Source organism: Saccopteryx leptura, chromosome 2, assembly GCF_036850995.1.
Source record: "Saccopteryx leptura isolate mSacLep1 chromosome 2, mSacLep1_pri_phased_curated, whole genome shotgun sequence".
NCBI lineage: Eukaryota > Metazoa > Chordata > Mammalia > Chiroptera > Emballonuridae > Saccopteryx > Saccopteryx leptura.
Window position 1 is genome coordinate 306,769,199 of NC_089504.1, and position 20,937 is coordinate 306,790,135.

Below are 20,937 nucleotides of genomic sequence, written 5' to 3' on the forward strand. Positions count from 1 at the left end.
CATTCCCATCGGCCCACCCATGGAGCCAGGTGCTGCCAAGCAGAGTCAGAGAGTCAGGCTTCTAGCATCTGGGCAGTGGGCAGTAGGGAAGGTGTTTGGGAGAGTGGGCCCCACGCCAGACAGCTCAGAGGCCTGCCTACAGGCAAGGGGTAGGCTCTCTCTGGAGGCTCAGGGCTTCCCTGTCCCCTGCTTCGGGCAGCCAGCAGGGCAGCCTGACTCCCTGGCACCTGCCGAGGCCCTGCTAACGCAGTCACAGCTGAGAGGCAGCACTGTGAATTCAGCAGAGCTGCGTACTTGACTCTACGTGGGAGGCCAGCTGCGGCCCTGAAAGCCCTCTACCTGGACAGCAAGGCAGATCCCGGCCACCCCCAGAGCTTCTCCACACCTCAGAGGGTTCCTCACCAGGTCCAAACTTGCCCCCACCCCTGCTTTCCCTGCAGCTGTGACCCTGATGGAGCCATCTCGCTCCCTGTTCCCACATTGCCAATTCTCTCCAACTCCGCCTCGGAAACTCTCGGCTCCACCTGCACCTCTCCCTCTGCTTGGCCTCCACCTGGTCCAGGCCAACACCACCCTGTCCTGGACGATGGGACAGCCCTGGCTGGGCCCCCTGCCTGCAGAAGGGCCCCCATTTGCTCTGCATATGATATGTCCTTCCTTCTTCGGGAGCGTTCCCTGGCCGGCTGCCCCTGCTTCACGCTGCAGAAACCAGGAACAACAGCATGAACCTGGTCCATGCTGCTCTAGCTTTTCCGCCTTAATTCAGGCCTCTCTCCCAGCTGGGGATGTCGCACTCTCCCCAGCCTTCCCTCCTTCCTGGCCAGGTGCATTCACCTGGTAGGACAGCCCTGTCCTCCCCCCTTCCAGGAGTCTTCCCTGAGCCCCAGGGCCCCTCTGCCCTGCCCTGTCTCTATCACAGCCCCTTCCACAGAGTCGACAAATATCTGGTCCTGTGTCTGTCTTTCCCACCAGGGTACATTTTTTATTTTACTTTTTAAACTTTTTGTTATGTGTTTATCAGGTGGTTTACCTACTTTTTACATTTTAATCTTTTTTTGTTTGTTTTTGTATTTTTCTGAAGTTAGAAGCGAGGAGGCAGTCAGACAGATTCCCTCATGTGCCCAACCAGGATCCACCCGGCATGCCCACTGGGGGGCAATGCTCTGCCCATCTGGGACGTTGCTCTGTTGCGGCCAGAGACATTCTAGCACCTGAGGCAGAGGACATGGAGCCGTCCTCAGAGCCTGGGCCAACTTTGCTCCAATGGAGCCTTGGCTGCAGGAAAGGAAGAGAGAGATTGAGAGAAAAGAGAGGGGGAAGGGTGGAGAAGCAGATGGGCGCTTCTCCTGTGTGCCCTGGCCAGGAATTGAACTCAGGACTTCCACATGCTGGACCGACGCTCTACTGCTGAGCCAACTGGCCAGAACCTACACTTTAATCTTGTGTGTGTGTGTGTGTGTGTGTGTGGTCTCTGTTCCTTCTCATCCCTCAGACCTTCCTCCACCTGGGATTGTGTCCCCGAGGAGACAAGGAAACAGCAGGGAGACACCCTCAAGAAATAACAGACATCGATGACAGACTTGTGCACCTGAAACCTATATAATTTTATTCATCAATACTACCCCAATAAATTTTCTAAAAAAGGAAAATAGGCCCTGGCCAGTTGGCTCAGCGGTAGAGCGTCGGCCTGGCGTGCGGGGGACCCGGGTTCGATTCCCGGCCAGGGCACATAGGGGAAGCACCCATTTGCTTCTCCAGCCCCCCCCTCCTTCCTCTCTGTCTCTCTCTTCCCCTCCCGCAGCCAAGGCTCCATTGGAGCAAAGATGGCCCGGGCGCTGGGGATGGCTCCTTGGCCTCTGCCCCAGGCGGTAGAGTGGCTCTGGTCACGGCAGAGCGATGCCCTGGAGGGGCAGAGCATCGCCCCCTGGTGGGCAGAGCATCGCCCCTGGTGGGTGTGCCGGGTGGATCCCAGTCGGGCGCATGCGGGAGGCTGTCTGACTGTCTCTCCCCGTTTCCAGCTTCAGAAAAAAAAAAAAAAAAAGGAAAATAAAATGGCAAAAATCCAGAAATAAAATGGATACAGAAACAGTCCCACAAAGGTGCCGATTATTGGAATTATCAGACCTAGTCTCTAAAAAACATGCATAATTTGTTTATAGAAATGAATGACAAATTTGAAAAGATCTGAAAGGAACCAGAAATGATTTTTTTTATTATTAAGTGAGAGGCGGGGAGGCAGAGACAGACTCTCACATACCCCCTGACCGGGATCCACCCAACAAGCCCCCTACCAGGCAATGCTCTGCCCATTTGGGCTGCTGCTCTGTTGCTTGGCAACTGAGCTATTTTAGCACCTGAGGTGAGGTTATGGAGCCATCCTCAGTGCCCGGGGTCAACTTTGCTCTAACTATTCAAGCCATGGCTGTGGGAAGGAAGAGGACGGGTAGTGGGAAGAAAAAGATAGTCTCTTTTCCTGTGTGTACTGACCAGGAATCAAACCTGGGACTTCCACATGGTGGACTGACGCAGTACTGCTGAGCCAACTGGTCAGGGCTAAGAAATGATTTTTTTTTTCAATTAAAACAATTTTCCCCCCATTGATTTGGGAGACAGAGTAAAGGGAAAGGAGAAAGGGGGTGAGTAGGAAGGAAAAGAGAGAGAGAGAAGCATCAACTTGTTCCTCTATCAGGCATCCCCAAACTATGGCCCGTGGGCCGCATGCCCCTGAGGCCATTTATCTGGCCCCTGCCGCACTTCCGGAAGGGGCACCTCTTTCATTGGTGGTCAGTGAGAGGAGCACTGTATGTGGCGGCCCTCCAACGGTCTGAGGGACAGTGAACTGGCCCCCTGTGTAAAATGTTTGGGGACCCCTGCTCTAAGTTATTCACTCATTGGTTGCTTTTTGGATGTGCCCTGAGTGGGGATTGATCTTGGTGCACTAGAATTATGCTGTGTCCACTGAGCCACCTGGCCAGGAGGAGATGATTTTTTTTTTAATGACATAGTAGACATGAAAAAGAAGCAACTAGAACTTCTAGTACTTTTATACAATAAAGGGTGGGTAAATGGAATATTATATACCTGTCTAGAAGAATGAAACAGCTATGTGCTGACATGAAATTATTACCATGTAAAACACAGCAGCACATAGAGCAGTGTGTGTAATTTGCTCCCGCTGGTCTATAAAGGACCTGTTCCTTCTGCTTATACACACAGGACCACCTCGGTGAGGGAACCAATGAAGCTACAAATAGCAGTTGCCTTTGAGGAAGGAAACAGTATGGAGGACTGGGAAGAACAAAGAGATTTACTTAAAAAAAAAAAACCAAAACATTGAATTGAACATTTTAAATTAAGATTACTTTTTAAGAGCAGTTTTAGGTTCCCAGCAAAATTGAGAGGAAGGGACAGAGGTTGCCCATACACCTCCCGCCCCCACACAGGCTTGCCTTTCCCACCACCACCAGGCACAAGCGTGTTCCATTTGTTACCATCAGTGAACCCACACAGACACATCATCCTCACCTGGAGTCCATGGTTCACATTAGGACCCACTCCTGGTGGTATGCTTTCTATGGGTCTGGACAAATGTGTGAGGACAGGTTTCCACCACTGTACTATCAGACGAAATATTTTCACTGCCCTAAAAGTCCTCTGTGTTATACCTATTCGCGCCCACCCCCGATCCCAGCTCAGCCCCTGGCAACCATGATCTTCTCACTGCCTCCATAGTTTTGCCTTTTCCAGAAGGTCAGGTAGCTGGAGTCATACTGTAGACCAGGGGTTGGGAACCTATGGCTCGCGAGCCAGATGTGGCTCTTTTGATGGCTGCATCTGGCTCGCAGACAAATCTTTAATAAAAAAATAATAATGTTAAAAATATAAAACATTCTCATGTATTAAAATCCATTCATTTCCTACCACTCATGTTCATGGTTGCGGGTGGCTGAAGCCAATCACAGCCATCCTTTGAGACAACACCAAATTTTTATTGGATAATGTGTAACATACACGGATCGTTGTATGGCTCTCACGGAATTACATTTTAAAATATGTGGCGTTCATGGCTCTCTCAGCCAAAAAGATTCCCGACCCCTGCTGTAGACAGACTTTCCCACTTAGCCATACGTTTTTTTAGCTCCTTCCATGTCTATTCCTGGCTTGGTAGTCATTTCTTTTCAGCACTGAATAATATTCCATTGTCTGCATGTTGTACAGTTTATTTAACCACTCACCTGCAGAAGGGCATCTTGGTTGCTTCCAAGTTTTGGCAGTTATGAATAAAGCTGCTATAAATGCCCATGTGCAGGTGTGTTTGTGGACATAAGTTTTCAGCTCCTTTGGGTAAATATCAAGGAGCACAACTGTTGGATCAGATGATAAGAGTTTTGTTTAGTTTTGTAAGCAAAAAGCCAAGAGAGTTATTTTTGACTCTATAATGGTAACATTTTGAAAACTTGTTCCGTGTTGATGTATGACTGATTCAAAATATTTTTAAAAACTAATATTTCTTGTTCCTGAATGAAAAGACTAAACTAAATGGACTGTGAAGATATTAATTGTCCTTAAACAAATTTACACTGTTTTGCAATCCTTTTGAAAAATCTTAACAGTTATTTGAGTCCTGACAAAATGTTTCTACGATTTGTTTGAAAACATAAATAGGCAATACTTTCAAATTTTATTATTTAAAAATGGTGGTCCAGTTCTAGACAAAGTATTACACCATCAGAATGTATGAAAAAGCAACAATACTTTAAGTAATATGGTGCCAAGAAAAGTAGAAGCATCGATAATTGAAACAAGACTAATTAATAGGCCCTGGTTGGGTAGCTAAGTTGGTTAGAGCATCCTTCAGACATGCCAAGGTTGCAGGTTCAATACCCGGTCAGGGCACATACAAGAGTCAACCAACTGATGCATAAATAAATGGAACAACAAATCGATGTTTCTCTCTCTCCCTTCTTCTCTCTAAAGTCAATAAAAAAAACTAATGAACATAAGTATTTAATATGAGATAGTTTTAAAAACAAGCGAGTAGGCAAGGAGAAGCTCTACCCATCTCTCTCCCAAAGTAACCTCATTCAATTCCATGGGTTTTTTAATGTTGTTATCTGTGTGCCTGTGACTCCCACACTGGATGTTTCCACAAGGCCTTGACTCTGAACACCAGCCTCACTTATACAACTTCCTACTTGATATTTTCACTTGCTGATGATTCTCTCTGTCCTCTTCTTCCCCCCCCCCCCAAACCCCGTTCCTCTCTCTGTCTCTCTAAAATCAATCAATAAAAAAGAAAAGAAATGGCAAAACAAACAAAGACAGCCCATTCATTTCCTTAAGAGGGGTGTTGCTAAAAACATTTTTTTTTCTAAAAACATTTTATCTGTAATGCTGAGGTTGCTGGTTCCAAGCCCTGGGCTTGCCTGGTTAAGGCACATACGAGAAGCAAGTGGATGCTTCCCACTCATCCTTCCCCCTCACCCTGCCTTTCTCTCCCCTAAAATCAATAAAAATCTTATTAAAAAACCCCACAAGGCCCTGGCTGGTTGGCTCAACGGTAGAGTGTTGGCCCAGCGTGTGGAAGTCCTGAGTTCGATTCCCGGCCAGGGCACACAGGAGAAGCGCCCACCTGTTTCTCCACTCTTCCCTCTCTCTTTTTTCTCTATCTCTCTCTTCCCCTCCCGAAGCCAAGGCTCCATTGGAGCAAAGTTGGCCCAGGCACTGAGGATGGCTCCATGGCCTCTGCCTCAGGCGCTAGAATGGCTCTGGTCACAACAGAGCAACACCCCAGATGGGCAGAGCATCGCCCCCTGGTGGGCATGCTGGGTGGATCCTGGTCGGGCGCATGCAGGAGTCTGTCTGCCTCCTCGCTTCTAATTTTGGAAAGATACAAACAAACAAACCCACAAAACATTTTAAAACAGCTTTTTTGAGATATATTTATACTACATGAAGTTCACCCTTTTAAAGCAAACAAGTAGTGATTTCTAGTATATTCACAGTCATGCAACATGACCAGTATCTCATTTTAGAATATTTTTATCACCTAAAAAGAAACCTATTATCTGCTTCTTCCCACTCCTTCCCCATGGTCCCCACCTCTCTTTCTCTCACGTTTCTCTCTAAAATCAATACATAAAATTGAAAGAAAAAAAAAAGAAACCTATTACCTGTTGGGAGTCATTTTTCCACTCCTCGTTCAACCTTGTCTCTGGCAACCACTAACCTACTCTCTGTTTCTATGGATCTGAGTATTCTAGACATTTTATTACAATATGTGGCCTTTTGTGTCTGGCTTCTTTCACTTAGCATAATGTTTTTCAGGTCTGTCCATGTTATAGCAAACAGATGTCTGAATACTATTCCATTGTGTGTATAAACCACATTTTGTTCATCCTTTCATCAGTTGGTGGACATTTGAGTTGTTTCTGCTTTGGGGGCTATTATCAATAATGCTGCTATGAACATTCGTTTACAAGTTTTTATGTGAACATATGTTTTCAATTCTCCTGAGTCTATACCTAGGAATCGAGTTGCTAAGTCATATGGTAATTCTATGCTTAATCTCTTGAGGAAATGGCAAACTGTTTTCCAAAGTGGCTGCAACATTTTACATTCTTACCAGCAACATATGAGGGTTCCCATTTATCCACAGCCTTGTCAACGCTAGTTATTGTTCATCTTTTTTTTTTTTTTTTTTTTTTTACAGAGACAGAGAGAGAGAGGGATAGATAGGGACAGACAGACAGGAATGGAGTGTTCTTTTTTTTTTTCTTTTTCTTTTTTTTTTTTTTGGTATTTTTCTGAAGCTGGAAACGTGGAGAGACAGTCAGACAGACTCCCGCATGCGCCCGACCGGGATCCACCCGGCACGCCCACCAGGGGCGATGCTCTGCCCACCAGGGGGCGATGCTCTGCCCCTCCGGGGCGTCGCTCTGCCGCGACCAGAGCCACTCTAGCGCCTGGGGCAGAGACCAAGGAGCCATCCCCAGCGCCCGGGCCATCTTTGCTCCAATGGAGCCTTGGCTGCAGGAGGGGAAGAGAGAGACAGAGAGGAAGGACGGGGGGGGGGGGGGGGGGGGGGGGGTGGAGAAGCAAATGGGTGCTTCTCCTATGTGCCCTGGCCGGGAATCGAACCCGGGTCCCCCACACACCAGGCCGACGCTCTACCGCTGAGCCAACCGGCCAGGGCCGTTCATCTTTTTTTTTTAATCCAGCAATTTCAGTGGGTGTGGTGCAGTGTTTCATTATGGTTTTGATTTGCATTTCCCTAATAGCTCATGTTGGGCATCTTTTTTTTTTTTTTTTAACTTTTTTTTTTTAGATTTTATTTATTGACTTTTGGAGGGGGGAAAGAGAGAGAGAGAGAGAGAGAGGGAGGGAGGGAGGGAAGGAGAGAAGGAGAGTGAGAAGCGGGAAGCATCTACTCATAGTAGTTGCTTCCTGTATGTGCCTTGACCTGGCAAGCCCAGGGATTCAAACCGGCAACCTCAGCATTCCAGGTCAACGCTTTACCCACTGCACCACCACAGGTCAGGCATTGGGCATCTTTTCATGTGCTTATTGGGCATTTCTAGGTCTTCTTTGGAGAAATGTCTATTAAAATCTTTTGCCCATTTAAAATTTGGGTTGTCTTTTTCTTGTTGAATTGTAATAGTTGTTTATTTTTATTGATTTTATTGACTTTAGAGCGAGAAGAGAAAGAGAGAAGGGCAGGGAGAGGAGAAGCAGTTACTTTTCATATGTGCCTTGACCGAGCAAGTCCAGGGCTTCGAGCCTGTGACCTCAACGTTCCAGGTTGACGCTTTATCCACTGCGCCACCACAGGTCAGGCTGTAATAGTTGTTTATATATTCTGGACACTAGACCCCTATAAGATATATAACTTGCAAATATTTTCTTTCATTCTGTGGGTTGTATTTTCCTCTTAAAAATTTTTGGTGGGTTCCCCACATTTTGATAATCAGTACTCAGTGGAAAAAACAAAGCTTCAAATTGCTACTTCTGGTTTTTGCTTTTGTGTCTTAGTTCATTCACTTGTCTTGTGTCCTTTCTTATTCTTTTTTTTCCTTTGTGACAGAGAAAGAGAGAGGGACAGATAGGGACAGACAGGAAGGGAGAGAGATGAGAAGCATCAATTCTTCATGCTGCTCCTTAGTTGTTCATTGATTGCTTTCTCATATGTGCCTTGACTGGGGGGCTGTAGTAGAGCGAGTGACTCCTTGCTCGAGCCAGAGATCTTGGGGTCATATCTATGATCCCACATTCAAGTCAGCAACCCCATGCTCAAGCTGGTGAACCCGGCTCAAGCTAGCGACCTCGGAGTTTCGAACCTGGGTCCCCTGCCTACCAGTCCAAGGCTCTATCCACTGCGCTACCACCTGGTCAGGTTCCTTTTTTATTCTTTTTTTTTTTTTTTTGTATTTTTCTGAAGCTGGAAACGGGGAGGCAGTCAGACAGACTCCCGCATGCGCCCGACCACCAGGGGGCGATGCTCTGCCCCTCTGGGGCGTCGCTCTGTCACGACCAGAGCCACTCTAGCACCTGGGGCAGAGGCCAAGGAGCCATCCCCAGCTCCCGAGCCATCTTCTGCTCCAATGGAGCCTTGGCTGCGGGAGGGGAAGAGAGAGACAGAGAGGAAGGAGAGGGGGAGGGGTGGAGAAGCAGATGGGTGCCTCTCCTGTGTGCCCTGGCCGGGAATTGAACCCGGGACTTCCGCACGCCAGGCCGACGCTCTACCACCGAGCCAACAGGGCAGGGCTTTTATTCTTTTTGAGGAACAGCTTTTTCTTCAATAAACTCTTACACAGTGTCTTACATTTTTTGAAACAAAATCAAATCCCTTCTTAGGTTTGCTGACATTCTTCAAACTGGGGGTTAAATTTTGTTTTCCTTTTTCTTTAATAAACAGAACACATAACTGAGTTTTCTTCCCATCAGTTCAAAATTATTTAATTTCAAAGCGAGATGAATAGCATCTGTATTTTTGAAGAGCACACAGCCAAACCCCCTGCTGACCCCAGTCAGTTGATCTCTCATGATTCTACAGCCACGATGTTCCCACAGCAAACGTGGTCCTAAACCCCAGGGCCCTCAGCGGCAGATTCCCCACAACCACGGACCACTTGTCACTAGGTGAGATCTCCGATGCTGGATCAACTCCAGTACAAAGTCCATCAGCACTCTGGGCCCCATTTCCATTCGGTGCTTTAGTAGCGGCTCACTCATCCTTAAACACAACAGAAGCATTCATTCTGATCATTCTGATTTTTCTGATCAGGATGAATTTTACATTTTATTATGGCCAACTTTATGGACTTGCTTCCCTCTTCTGGAATCACAGAATGAAATCATACAGATTCTATTGGTCCATACTCTTTAAAAAATGACTTCAGGCCCTGGCCGGTTGGCTCAGTGGTGGAGCGTCAGCCTGGCGTGCAGAAGTCCCGAGTTCGATTCCTGGCCAGGGCACACAGGAGAGGCGCCCATTTGTTTCTCCACGCCCCCCTCCTTCCTCTCTGTCTCTCTCTTCCCCTCCCGCAGCCAAGGCTCCATTGGAGCAAAGATGGCCCGGGCGCTGGGGATGGCTCCTTGGCCTCTGCCCCAGGCGCTGGAATGGCTCTGGTCGCGACAGAGCGACGCCCCGGAGGGACAGAGCATCGCCCCCTGGTGGGCGTGCCAGGTGGATCCCCATCGGGCGCATGCGGGAGTCTGTCTGACTGTCTCTCCCCGTTTCCAGCTTCAGAAAAAAAAAAAAAATGATTTTAGCCCTCGCGGGGTGGTTCAGTTGGTGAGAGCATTGTCCTGATGCGCGGAGGTTATGGGTTGGATCACTAGTCAGGGCACATTCAGTAGTCACCCAAAAGTGACAGGTAGGTGAAATGACATATTTCTCTCTCTCTCCCGTCCACTCTTTCTCAAATCAATAAATAAAATTTAGAAATTATTTCAGCTTCTTATTACATGTGACAGGCAAATTCTCCATAAATAACTGTTCTCTCCCCTGGCCGGTTGGCTTAGCGGTAGAGCGTCGGCCTGGCGTGCGGGGGACCCGGGTTCGATTCCTGGTCAGGGCATATAGAAGAAGCGCCCATTTGCTTCTCCACCCCCTCTCTGTCTCTCTCTTCCCCTCCCGCAGCCAAGGCTCCATTGGAGCAAAGATGGCCCGTGCGCTGGGGATGGCTCCTTGGCCTCTGCCCCAGGCGCTGGAGTGGCTCTGGTCACAGCAGAGCGACACCCCTGGTGGGCAGAGCTTCACCCCTGGTGGGCAGAGCTTCACCCCTGGTGGGCGTGCCAGGTGGATCCTGGTCGGGCGCATGCGGGAGTCTGTCTGACTGTCTCTCCCCGTTTCCGGCTTCAGAAAAATACAAAAAAAAAAAAAACTGTTCTCTCGGGTTTTTTTTTGTTTGTTTTTTGTTTTTTTTTTAAACAGAGATAGAGAGAGAGTCAGAGAGAGGGATAGACAGACAGGAACGGAGAGATGAGAAGCATCAATCATTAGTTTTTTGTTGTGCATTGTGACACCTTAGTTGTTCATTGATTGCTTTCTCATATGTGCTTTGACCGCGGGCCTTCAGCAGACTGAGTGACCCCTTGTTCGAGCCAGCGACCTGGGGTCCAAGCTGGTGAGCTTTTTGCTCAAGCCAGATGAGCCCGCGCTCAAGCTGGTGAGCTCGGGGTCTCGAACCTGGGTCCTCTGCATCCCAGTCTGACGCTCTATCCACTGCGCCACCGCCTGGTCAGGCTGTCCTCTCATTCTTTAATTGCTTTTCTTCTTGGTTGATTTGAATTTTTTTTTTCCTTTGATTGACACCTGTGTGATATGCATCATCAAGAACTTTTTTATCTGCTACTTTAACACCAGGTTGAGAATTTTTTCTTTCCTGCTCTCGTTTCTGGTGTATTTATTCTTCTAAATCAGCATTTGCTAGAGCGTTTTCTCTGTTTGCCAACTTTTTATCTGGATCACAAAGTTTCTTCTTCACTTTCCCTTTCGCGGCAGGTTCTTACAAAAACGGTGTTTGGACGTGGGCTGCATGTTCTGCCTGCTCATCCTGTTTCCTTTTTATTTTGGGTGGTTTCCTTTCAGGGCCATTCTCAGACTGAAGTCGCCAGGAGCTGCAGCCATGAGCCCACACTTCCGGTCCCCAGGACTTCTGCCGGAGCACTTTGAATGTTTTTCTTATAATTTTATTTAGAACATTTAATTTAATGGGATGACATTGATCAACAAGAGTACATAGGTCCCAGGTAAACATCTTTATAGCATTTGAACTGTTGATTGTGTTATGTACCCATCACCCAAAGTCAAATCATTTTTCATCACTGTATATTTGTCCCTCTTTACTTCCCTCCCCTTCTTCCCTCCCCCCAAGCCCCTCCCCGTGGTAACTACATCACTTTTATCTATGTCCACAAGACTCATTTTTATATCCCACCTATATGTGAAATCATGTAGTTCTTAGCTTTTTCTGATTTACTTATTTCACTCTGTATAATGTTCTCAAGGTTCGTACATGTTTTTATAAATGGTAATATGTCATTATTTCTTATGGCTGAGTAGTCTTCCCTTCTATGTATGGACCACATCTTTACCCAATTCTCTATCAAGGGCCACTTTGGTTGTTTCCATGTCTGTGAATAATGTTGCAATGAACTTGGGGCTGCATGTGTCTTTTCATACATACCAATGTTTTCAAGTTTTGGGGTAGATAACCAGTAGAGGGTTTGCTGGGTTATATGGTAAATCTATTCTTAATTTTTTGAAGAACCACCATACTTTCTTCCATAATGGTTGTACTACTTTACATTCCCACCAGCAGTGAATGAGAGTTCTTTTTTCTCCACAGCCTCTACTTGTTATTACCTGCCTTGTTGATAATAGCTAATCTAACAGTCATGAAATGGTCTCTTATTGTAGCCTTCATTTGCATTGCTCCAGTAGCTAGTGAAGATGCACACCTTTTTATATATCTTTCGGCCATTTATATGTCTTCCTGGGAGAAGTGTCTATTCAAGTCCTCTACCCATTTTTTTTTAATTTTTTAAATTTATTTATTTATTTTTTTTACAGGGACAGAGAAAGAGTCAGAGAGAGGGATAGATAGGGACAGACAGACAGGAACCGAGAGAGATGAGAAGCATCAATCATCAGTTTTTCATTGCGAGACCTTAGTTGTTCATTGATTGCTTTCTCATATGTGCCTTGACTGCAGGCCTTCAGCAGACTGAGTAACCCCTTGCTCGAGCCAGCGACCTTGGGTCCAAGCTGGTGAGCTTTTGCTCAAACCAGATGAGCCTGTGATCAAGCTGGCAACCTTGGGGTCTTGAACCTGGGTCCTCTGCATCCCAGTCCGATGCTCTATCCACTGCGCCACCACCTGGTCAAGCCTCTACCCATTTTTAAATTGAATTGTTTGCTTGTTTGTTACTGAACTTTATATATTTTGGATATTAACCCCTTATTGGAGCTGTTGTTTATAAATATCATCTCTCATTTAGTTGGCTGCCTTTTTGTTTTATTGTCAGTTTCTTTTGCTGAGCAGAAGCTTTTTAGTTTGATATAGTCCCTTCATTTATTTTTGCCTTTACTTCTCTTGCCTTTGGGGTCAAATTCATAAAATGTTCTCTACAGCCAATGTCCAGAAGTTTAGTACCTATGCTTTCTTCTATGTAATTTATTGTTTAAGGTATTATATTTAGGACTTTGATCCATTTCAAATTAATTTTTGTACAAAGGGACAAGGTGTAGTCAAGTTTCATACTTTTGCAGGTAGCTTTCCAATTTTCCCAGCACTATTTATTGAAGAGGCTTTCTTTTCTCCATTGTGTGTTTTTGGCTCCTTTGTCAAAGACTATTTCTCCATATATAGTGGTTTCATTTCTGTTCCATTGGTCTGTTTTTCTGTCAATACCATGTTGGGTTTTTTGTTGTTGTTTTTTATTTTTTTACAGAGACAGAGAGAGAGTCAAAGAGAGAGTCGGATAGGGACAAATGGACAGGAACGGAGAAAGATGAGAAGCATCAATCATCAGTTTTTCATTGCTACACCTTAGTTGTTCATTGATTGCTTTTTCATATGTGCCTTGACTGTGGACCTTCAGCAGACTGAGTAACCCCTTGCTCGAGCCAGCGACCTTGGGTCCAAGCTGGTGAGCTTTGCTCAAACCAGATGAGCCCGTGCTCAAGCTGGAGACCTTGGGGTATCGAACCTGGGTCCTCTGCATCCCAGTCCAACGCTCTATCCACTGCGCCACTGCCTAGTCAGGCAGTACCATGTTGTTTTGATTATCGGGTATAAAAAAAAAAACTTGCCTGACCAGGCAGTGGCACAGTGGATACAGTGTCAGACTGGGATGCGGAGGACTCAGGTTCAAGACCCCAAGATCGCTGGCTTGAGCAGGGGCTCATCTGGTTTGAGCACAGCTCACCAGCTTGAGCCCAAGGTCGCTGGCTTGAGCAAGGAGTTATTCGGTCTGCTGTAGACCAACCACCCTGCCCTTGTCAAGGCACATATGAGAAAGCAATCAATGAACAACTAAGGTACCACAACAAAGAATTGATGCTTCTCATCTCTCTCCCTTCCTGTTTCTCTCTGTCTCTATCTATCCCTCTCTGTTTCTCTCTCTGTCTCTGTCACACACACACACACACAAAATCTGCAGTATAATTTGAAGTCAGGTAGTGTGATATCTCCGGCTTCATTCTTTTTTTCTCAAGATTGCTTTGGCTATTCAGGGTTTTTATGGTTCTATACAAACCTGGTGAGTTGGGGTTTTTTGGTTCTAGTTCTTTAAAAAATGATATTGTGATTTTAATGTGGATTGCATTAAATTTTTAATCCACGTTAAAAAAATTTTAATCCACATTAAAATTTTTTAATCCACATTAAAAAAATGATATTGTGATTTTAATGTGGATTGCATTAAATTTGTATATTGCTTTGGTAATATGGGAATTTTAACTATGTTGATTCTTCCAGTTCATGAACATGGAATATTTTTTTATTTCATTGTCTTTTTCAGGCCTGACCTGTGGTGGCGCAGTGGGAGAGAGCGTCGACCTGGAACACTGAGGTTGCCGGTTCGAAACCTTGGGCTTGCCTGGTCAAGGCACATATGGGAGTTGATGCTTCCTGCTCCTCCCCCTTCTCTCTCTCTCTCTCTCTCTCTCTCACTCCTCTCTCTCTAAAAAAATCAATAAATAAAATATTAAAAAAAAAAATTGTCTTTTTCACATTCTTTCAGTAATGCTTTGTAGTTTTCAGTATATAGGTCCTTCACATCCATTGTTAAGTTTATTTCTATGTATTTTATTTTTTTGTTATTGTTGCAATTGTAAAAGAAATTGTATTTTTGAGTTCATTTTCTGAAGTTTCATTGTTGGTGTATTAGGAAAACTATAGACTTGTATATTGACTTTGTATCCTGTGACTTGACTCTTTTGATTTATTGTTTCTAATAGTTTTTTGGTGGAGTCTTTGGGGTTGTCTATACACAGTATTATGTCATCTGCAAAAAGTGATACCTTTACTTCTTATTTCCAGATAAAGATGCCTTTATTTCTTTCTCCTGCCTGATTGCTCTGGCTAGAATTTCCAGAACTATATGTTGAGTAAGAGTGGAGAGAGTGGGTAGCTTTCTCTTGTTCCTGATTTTAGAGGAAAAGTCTTTAGTTTTTCACCACTTAGTATGATATTGGCTGATGGTTTATTGTATATGACCTTCATTATGTTGAAATATTTTCTATCTATACCCATTTTATTGAGTGTTTTAGACATAAATGGATATATCTTATTGAATGCCTTTTCTGCATCTATTGAGAGAATCATATAAGTTTTGTCCTTTGTTTTGTTGATGTGCTGTATCACATTGATTGATTAACATATGTTGAACCATCCTTGTGCTCCTGGATTGAATCCCACTTGATCGTGAAATATTATTTTTTAGTGGGTTGCTGTATTCTATTTGTTAGTATTTTATTTAGGATTTTTGCATCTGTATTTATTAGAGATATTGCTCTGTAGTTTTTTTGTGTGTGTGTGTTGTCCTTGCCAGGTTTTGGTATAAAGGTTATGTTGGCCTCATAAAATGTGTTAGGGAGTATTGCTGCTCCTTTTGTTTTTTAGAAGACTTTGAGAAGGATAGGTACCAAATAGTCTTTGAATGTTTGATAGAATTCACTAGTGTAGCCATCTGGTCCTGGACTTTTATTTTGGGGGAAGTTTTTGATAGTTCTTTCTATTTCCTCCCTGTTTATGGGTCTATTTAGGTTTTCCACTTCTTCTTGACTCAGTCTAGGAAGATTGCATAGTTCTAGGAACTTATCCATTTCTTCTAGGTTTTTAAATTTGGTGGCATATAATCTTTCATAGTATTCTAGTATGATTCTTTGTATATCTATGATGTTTGTGGTAATTCCTTTTCTTTCATTTCAGATTTTGTTTATATGAGTCATTTCCCTTTTTTCCTTAGTGAGTCTAGCCAAAGGTTTCCCAATTTTATTGATCTTTTCAAAGAACCAGCTCTTTGTTGTATTATTTTTTCTATAGTTTTTTGTTTTCATTTAGTTCTGCTTTAATTTTTACTATTTCCTTTCTTCTCTTGACTTTAGATTGCCTTTGTTCTGCTTTTTCTAGTTCTTTCAGATGTAATGTTAGGTGGCTTACCTGGGATCTCCCTTGTTTCTTGTTATATGCCCATAATGATTTAAACTTCCCTCTTATTACTGCTTTTGCTGCATCCCAGAAGTTTCAATATGTTGTGTTGTCATTCTTGTTTGTTTGTATATATCTTTTAATCTCTGTTTTAGTTTCTTCTTTGACCCAGTCATTTTTTATAAGTATGTTGTTTAATTTCCTATTTTTGTGAGTTTCTTTACTTCCTTTTTGCAGTTGAATTCTAATTTCAAAGCCTTATGGACAGAGAATATACTTGGTATAATTTCAGTCTTTTTGAATTTGTTGAGGTTAGTTTTGTGGCCCAATATATGTTCTACCCTTGAAAATATTCCATGCACACTGGAAAAGAATGTATAATATTAGGGATATGTTTTTTTATTTATTTATTTTTTTTTTGTATTTTTTCTGAAGTTGGAAACAGGGAGGCAGACAGACTCCCGCATGCGCCTAACCGGGATCCACCCGGCACACCCACCAAGGGGCGATGCTCTGCCCATCTGGGGCATTGCTCTGTTGCAACCAGAGCCATTCTAGCAATTGAGGCAGAGGCCACAGAGCCATCCTCAGCGCCCAGGCCAACTTTGCTCCAATGGATCCTCGGCTGTGGGAGGGGAAGACAGAGACAGAGAGGAAGGAGAGGGGCAGGGGTGGAGAAGCAGATGGGCGCTTCTCCTGTGTTTCCTGGCCGGGAATCTAACCCGGGACTCCTGCACACCAGGCCAACGCTTTACCATTGAGCCAACCAGCCAGGGCCCAGGGATAAAATGTTTTATAAATGTCTATTAAGTCCATTTGGTCTAATATGACATTTAAGGCTTATATTTCTTTATTTATTTTCTGTTTGGATGATCTATCTAAAGTTGTCAATGGTGTATTGAGATCCCCAAGTGTGACTGTGCTTTTATCTGTTTATATTTTTAGATCAATTAGTAGATGTCTTATATATTTTGGTGCTCCCTGATTTGGTGCATATATATTGAGAAGTGTTATGTCTTCTTGATCATTATGAAATGTCCATCTTGTCTCTTGTTACCTTTGTTGTAAAGTCAGCATTGTCAGATATTAGTATGGCTACACCTGCTTTTCTTTGGGTATTATTTGCATGGAGAATCATTTTCCAACCTTTCTCTTTAACTCTACTTTTGTCCTTGCAGCTTAGGTGTGTGTTCTGAAGGCAGCATACATTTGGGTTTTGCTTTTTGATCCAATCTGCTACTCTATGCGTTTTTATTGGTGATTTCAGTCCATTTACATTTAGGGTAATTATTGACACTTGAGGATTTCCTAGAGCCATTTTATATTTTGTTTTTTGGTAGCCCTGTGTCTCCTTTTGCTCTTCTCTTTTGTGTTTCTGTCCTTTGTTTTTGTTTGGTGGTTTTCCATACTTCATTTCCCTGTTTCGTTTTTTTTTAAGCTATGTGTTTCAGTAGTGATTTTTTTGTGGGTGGTTACCATTACATTTTTGGGGGGTTTTTTTGTTTTTTTTTTACAGAGACAGAGAGAGAGTCAGAGAGAGGGATAGACAGACAGGAACGGAGAGATGAGAAGCATCAATCATTAGTTTTTCCTTGCGCATTGCAACGCCTTAATTGTTCATTGATTGCTTTCTCATACGTGCCTTGACCAAGGGCCTTCAGCAGACCGAGTAACCCCTTGCTTGAGCTAGCGACCTTGGGCTCAAGCTGGTGAGCTTTTGCTCAAACCAGATGAGCCCTCGCTCAAGCTGGCAACCTCGGGGTCTCGAACCTGGGTCTTCTGCATCCCAGTCCTACGCTCCATCCACTGCGCCACCGCCCGGACAGGCCATTTTTGGGGGGTTTGTAGGATTTTTTTCCAGAAGTGAGAAGCAGGGAGGCAAAGAGACAGACTCCCACATGCGCTGGACCAGGATCCACCGGGCATGCCCACCAGGGGGCAATGCTCTGCCCATCTGGGGCGATGCTCCATTGCAACCAGAGCCATTCTAGAATCTGAGGCAGAGGCCATGGAGCCATCCTCAGCATCCAGGCCAACTTTGCTCCAATGCAGGAAGGGAAGAAATAGAAAAGAGAAGGGGAAGCAGATGGGCAACTCTCCTGTGTACCCTGGCCAGAAATTGAACCTGGACTTCCACACGCTGGGCTGAAGCTCTACCACTGAGCCAACTGGCCAGGGACATCATTACGTTTTTTTTTTTTAAGTTTTTGTTTCTTTTTTTTTTTTTAATTTTCTTTTTTTATTATTAATTTTTAGAGAGGAGAGAGAGAGAGAGAGAGAGAGAAGGGGGGAGGGAGGAGCAGGAAGCATCAACTCCCATATGTGCCTTGACCAGGCAAGCCCAGGGTTTTGAACCGGCGACCTCAGCGTTCCAGGTCGACGCTTTATCCACTGTGCCACCACAGGTCAGGCTCATTACGTTTTTAAGAGAAAAATTCTCATATATACAAGAGTCCTTTGTCTTATGAGTGCTTCTGTACTCCATCCTCCTTTGCTACTGCAGACCTTTATCCTCTCCCTTTTTATGTTATTGTTGTCACAGATTATCCTTGTTTTTATTGTGACCTTGTTGGAGCTTTTACTTGTAGTTTTGTTTTGTTCTTTGTGTCTGGTAGAATAGCTCTCTTGAGAATTTCTTGAAGTGAGGATTTTCTAGTGATAAATTCCCTCAGCTTCTGCATGTCTGGAAAAATTTTTTATTTCTTCTTCATATTTGAAGGATAACTTTGATGGATATAGTATTCTTGGCTGGTAATCCCTTTCTTTTAGTACTTTGAATGTTTGGGTCCACTCTCGTCTGGCTTGTAGAATTTCTGCTGAGAAATCTGATGATAACCTGATGGGCCTTCCTTTATATGTATGTTCTTTTCCCTAGCTGCCTTGAGGATTCTTTCTTTGTCACTTATTTTTGACAATTTTATTACAATGTGTCTTGGAGAAGGTCTGTTTGGGTTGAGGTAACTTGGCATTCTGTTTACTTCTTAGATTTGAGGATCTAACTCTTTCCATAGGCTTGGGAAATGCTCATCAATTTTTTTGTTTGAATAGGCTCTCCATTCCCCTTTCCCTCTCTTCTTCTTCTGTTATACCTATTATTCTTATATCACTCTTTCTGATGGAGTCAGACAATTCTTGTAGAGCTCTATCATTTTTAAAAATTTGTGAATCTCTCTCTTCTTCTCTCTGCAGCATCTCTAATTGTCCGTCTTTGATATCACTGATTCTCTCCTCCATCTGGCCGGTTCTATTAAACTTGCTACCTCATTTTTCAATTCATGTGTTGAGTTCATCTCTATTTTTAAAGTTTCAATCTCCTTGGTGAAGTACTCATTTTGTTCATTAATTTGTTTTCTGAGCTCATTAAATTGCCTATCAGTGTTTTCTCTCATCTCACTGAGTGTTTTCAGAACTTTAACTTTGAATTCTCTATTGTTTAACTTGAAGGTTTCCTTGTGGTTGAGATTGCTTTTCGGAGATTTTTCATTTTCTTTCTGAACTACTTCTCTTTCTTTTGTGGCCATGCTATTCACTTTCTTCTTCCTTTATGGCATTTGAGAGTAGTATTGTTAAGAAATTTAATAAAAACAACTAAAAAATAAAAAGTTAAAAGAAACAAAACACCCACAAAAAAAGAATAAAAATATAAGAATGAAAAAAAATGAAATTCAAGAGAAAAAGAAGACATTTCAATTTTGAGAGGTTTTTGTTTTCTTCTATTAGGTGTGGCTGGATCACAAGTTCTAGCTCTGTGAAGTTCCCAGGCTGACCTCAGCTGCGATGTTGCTGCCATAAGGATGGAGGCAGGGCTGCAGTTGTGATGATGGGTGGTACCTGTTGTGAGGGCTTTAGTAATGGCGGCCTCGGGCCTCAGCGGCTCCTTCTCACATCTCAACAGGCCCAGCGACCAGACACGAAGCATCTCTGTTCTTCAGAGGAGAGAGTGGTCCTGGAAAACCAGCCATGGGGTAAGTCTACGCAACTCTTTGTACCTGCGAGGGAAGAAATGGGACCTGGGAGGCTGGGGTCCGCACTTCATTTTTCTCTGTCTCTGCACCAAGTGCTGGCTGCTGGCAGACTGTGGGAATGCTGGCCGTGACCCCACGTTCTGCAGCCGCTTTTAACATCTCCCCTACTGTCTCCCAACCTCTCTGCTCCTCCCCACAGCAGAGTACCCAGTCACTTGTGGTCTTCCCCTCTCTGGAGCTGCAAGTGCATCTTCTGCCCCCTTCTCAAACCCTTCCCACCTGTGGTTGATTCCACCTGCAGATCTTCAGGCATGCCAGCGAGCCGGGCCGGGGTTCTTTTGTTGCCTTAGAGCTGTTCAATTTGTTAAAATTTCATGGGGAGAGATCAAGGGTATCTCTCATGCCGCCATTATTCTGATGTCATCTTGATTTTTTTTGAGATGTAATCGACATGTAAGCTCCCATTAGCTGCCCTTCTCTTTTCTTGTGATGTCTTTGTCTGGCTTTGGTATCATGATTCTATTGCCCTCTAGAATGAGTTGGGGAATGCTGTCTTCTTTGCTATTTTTTGGCAAAACTTTTTAAACTTGGTACAAACTTTTCTTTAAATGTTCAGTGGGATTCACCAGTGAAGCTGGTTGGGTCCGAGTGTTACTTTGTGGGTAAGTCACTCCCAGTGTTGGTGTCTTTGGGTCCTTGCTCTTGAGCTGGTTAAAGTGCTCAAAGGGGAAGTCTTGCATTTCCTGCCTGGGTGATTCTGGGTGTTGAGTGGAGGAAAGAGGTTGAGGTCATGCTGCTCTTTGATGTGTTATTTTCACTTTGAGCCCCTATTTTTCATTGTGGCAATGCCCCCTTAGCTGTGTTTATATGACCCTGGTTTGGTCTTTCTCTTGCAAAGTCCTCTGGTCTCCTCAGTCTGGAGAACCTGCAGCCACGAACCGTTGGGGGGGTTGGTTCTGTGGTGAAAACTGGGTCACTTCTTCACTTCCCTCCCATCTAGCTTAGAAACAGGGTTTTAATGGGAATTTTTTGTTTCATTCTCCTTTTAATCCGTCATGTGAATCACAACATGTACACCTGTTTTCCAGATTCCAATGGTGGTGTTTGCTATTGTCGCTGTTTTTCTCCTGTTCCTGTGGTTCTACCCCTGCCCCCTTTCTGTAAGCCTTTACTGTTACTTAGTGGGGTTTGGTAGGCAGTGAGTACCTGTGTGGTAGAGTGGCCACCTTAACTGGTGACTGTCATCTTGTACTTGAGGCTTTGGCTTAAATCTGTTCTTTTATCTGCATTTTTGGAAGTCTGGCCGCTAAGGC

At 44.2% G+C, this 20,937-nt stretch overlaps 1 pseudogene; it reads right to left on the reverse strand.

Annotated features, from left to right (window-relative positions):
- Positions 1-300: 300 nt before the first annotated feature.
- On the reverse strand, positions 301-19,180 carry LOC136392182 (RNA-binding protein 34-like; annotated as a pseudogene).
- Between the last annotated feature and the right edge of the window lie 1,757 nt (positions 19,181-20,937).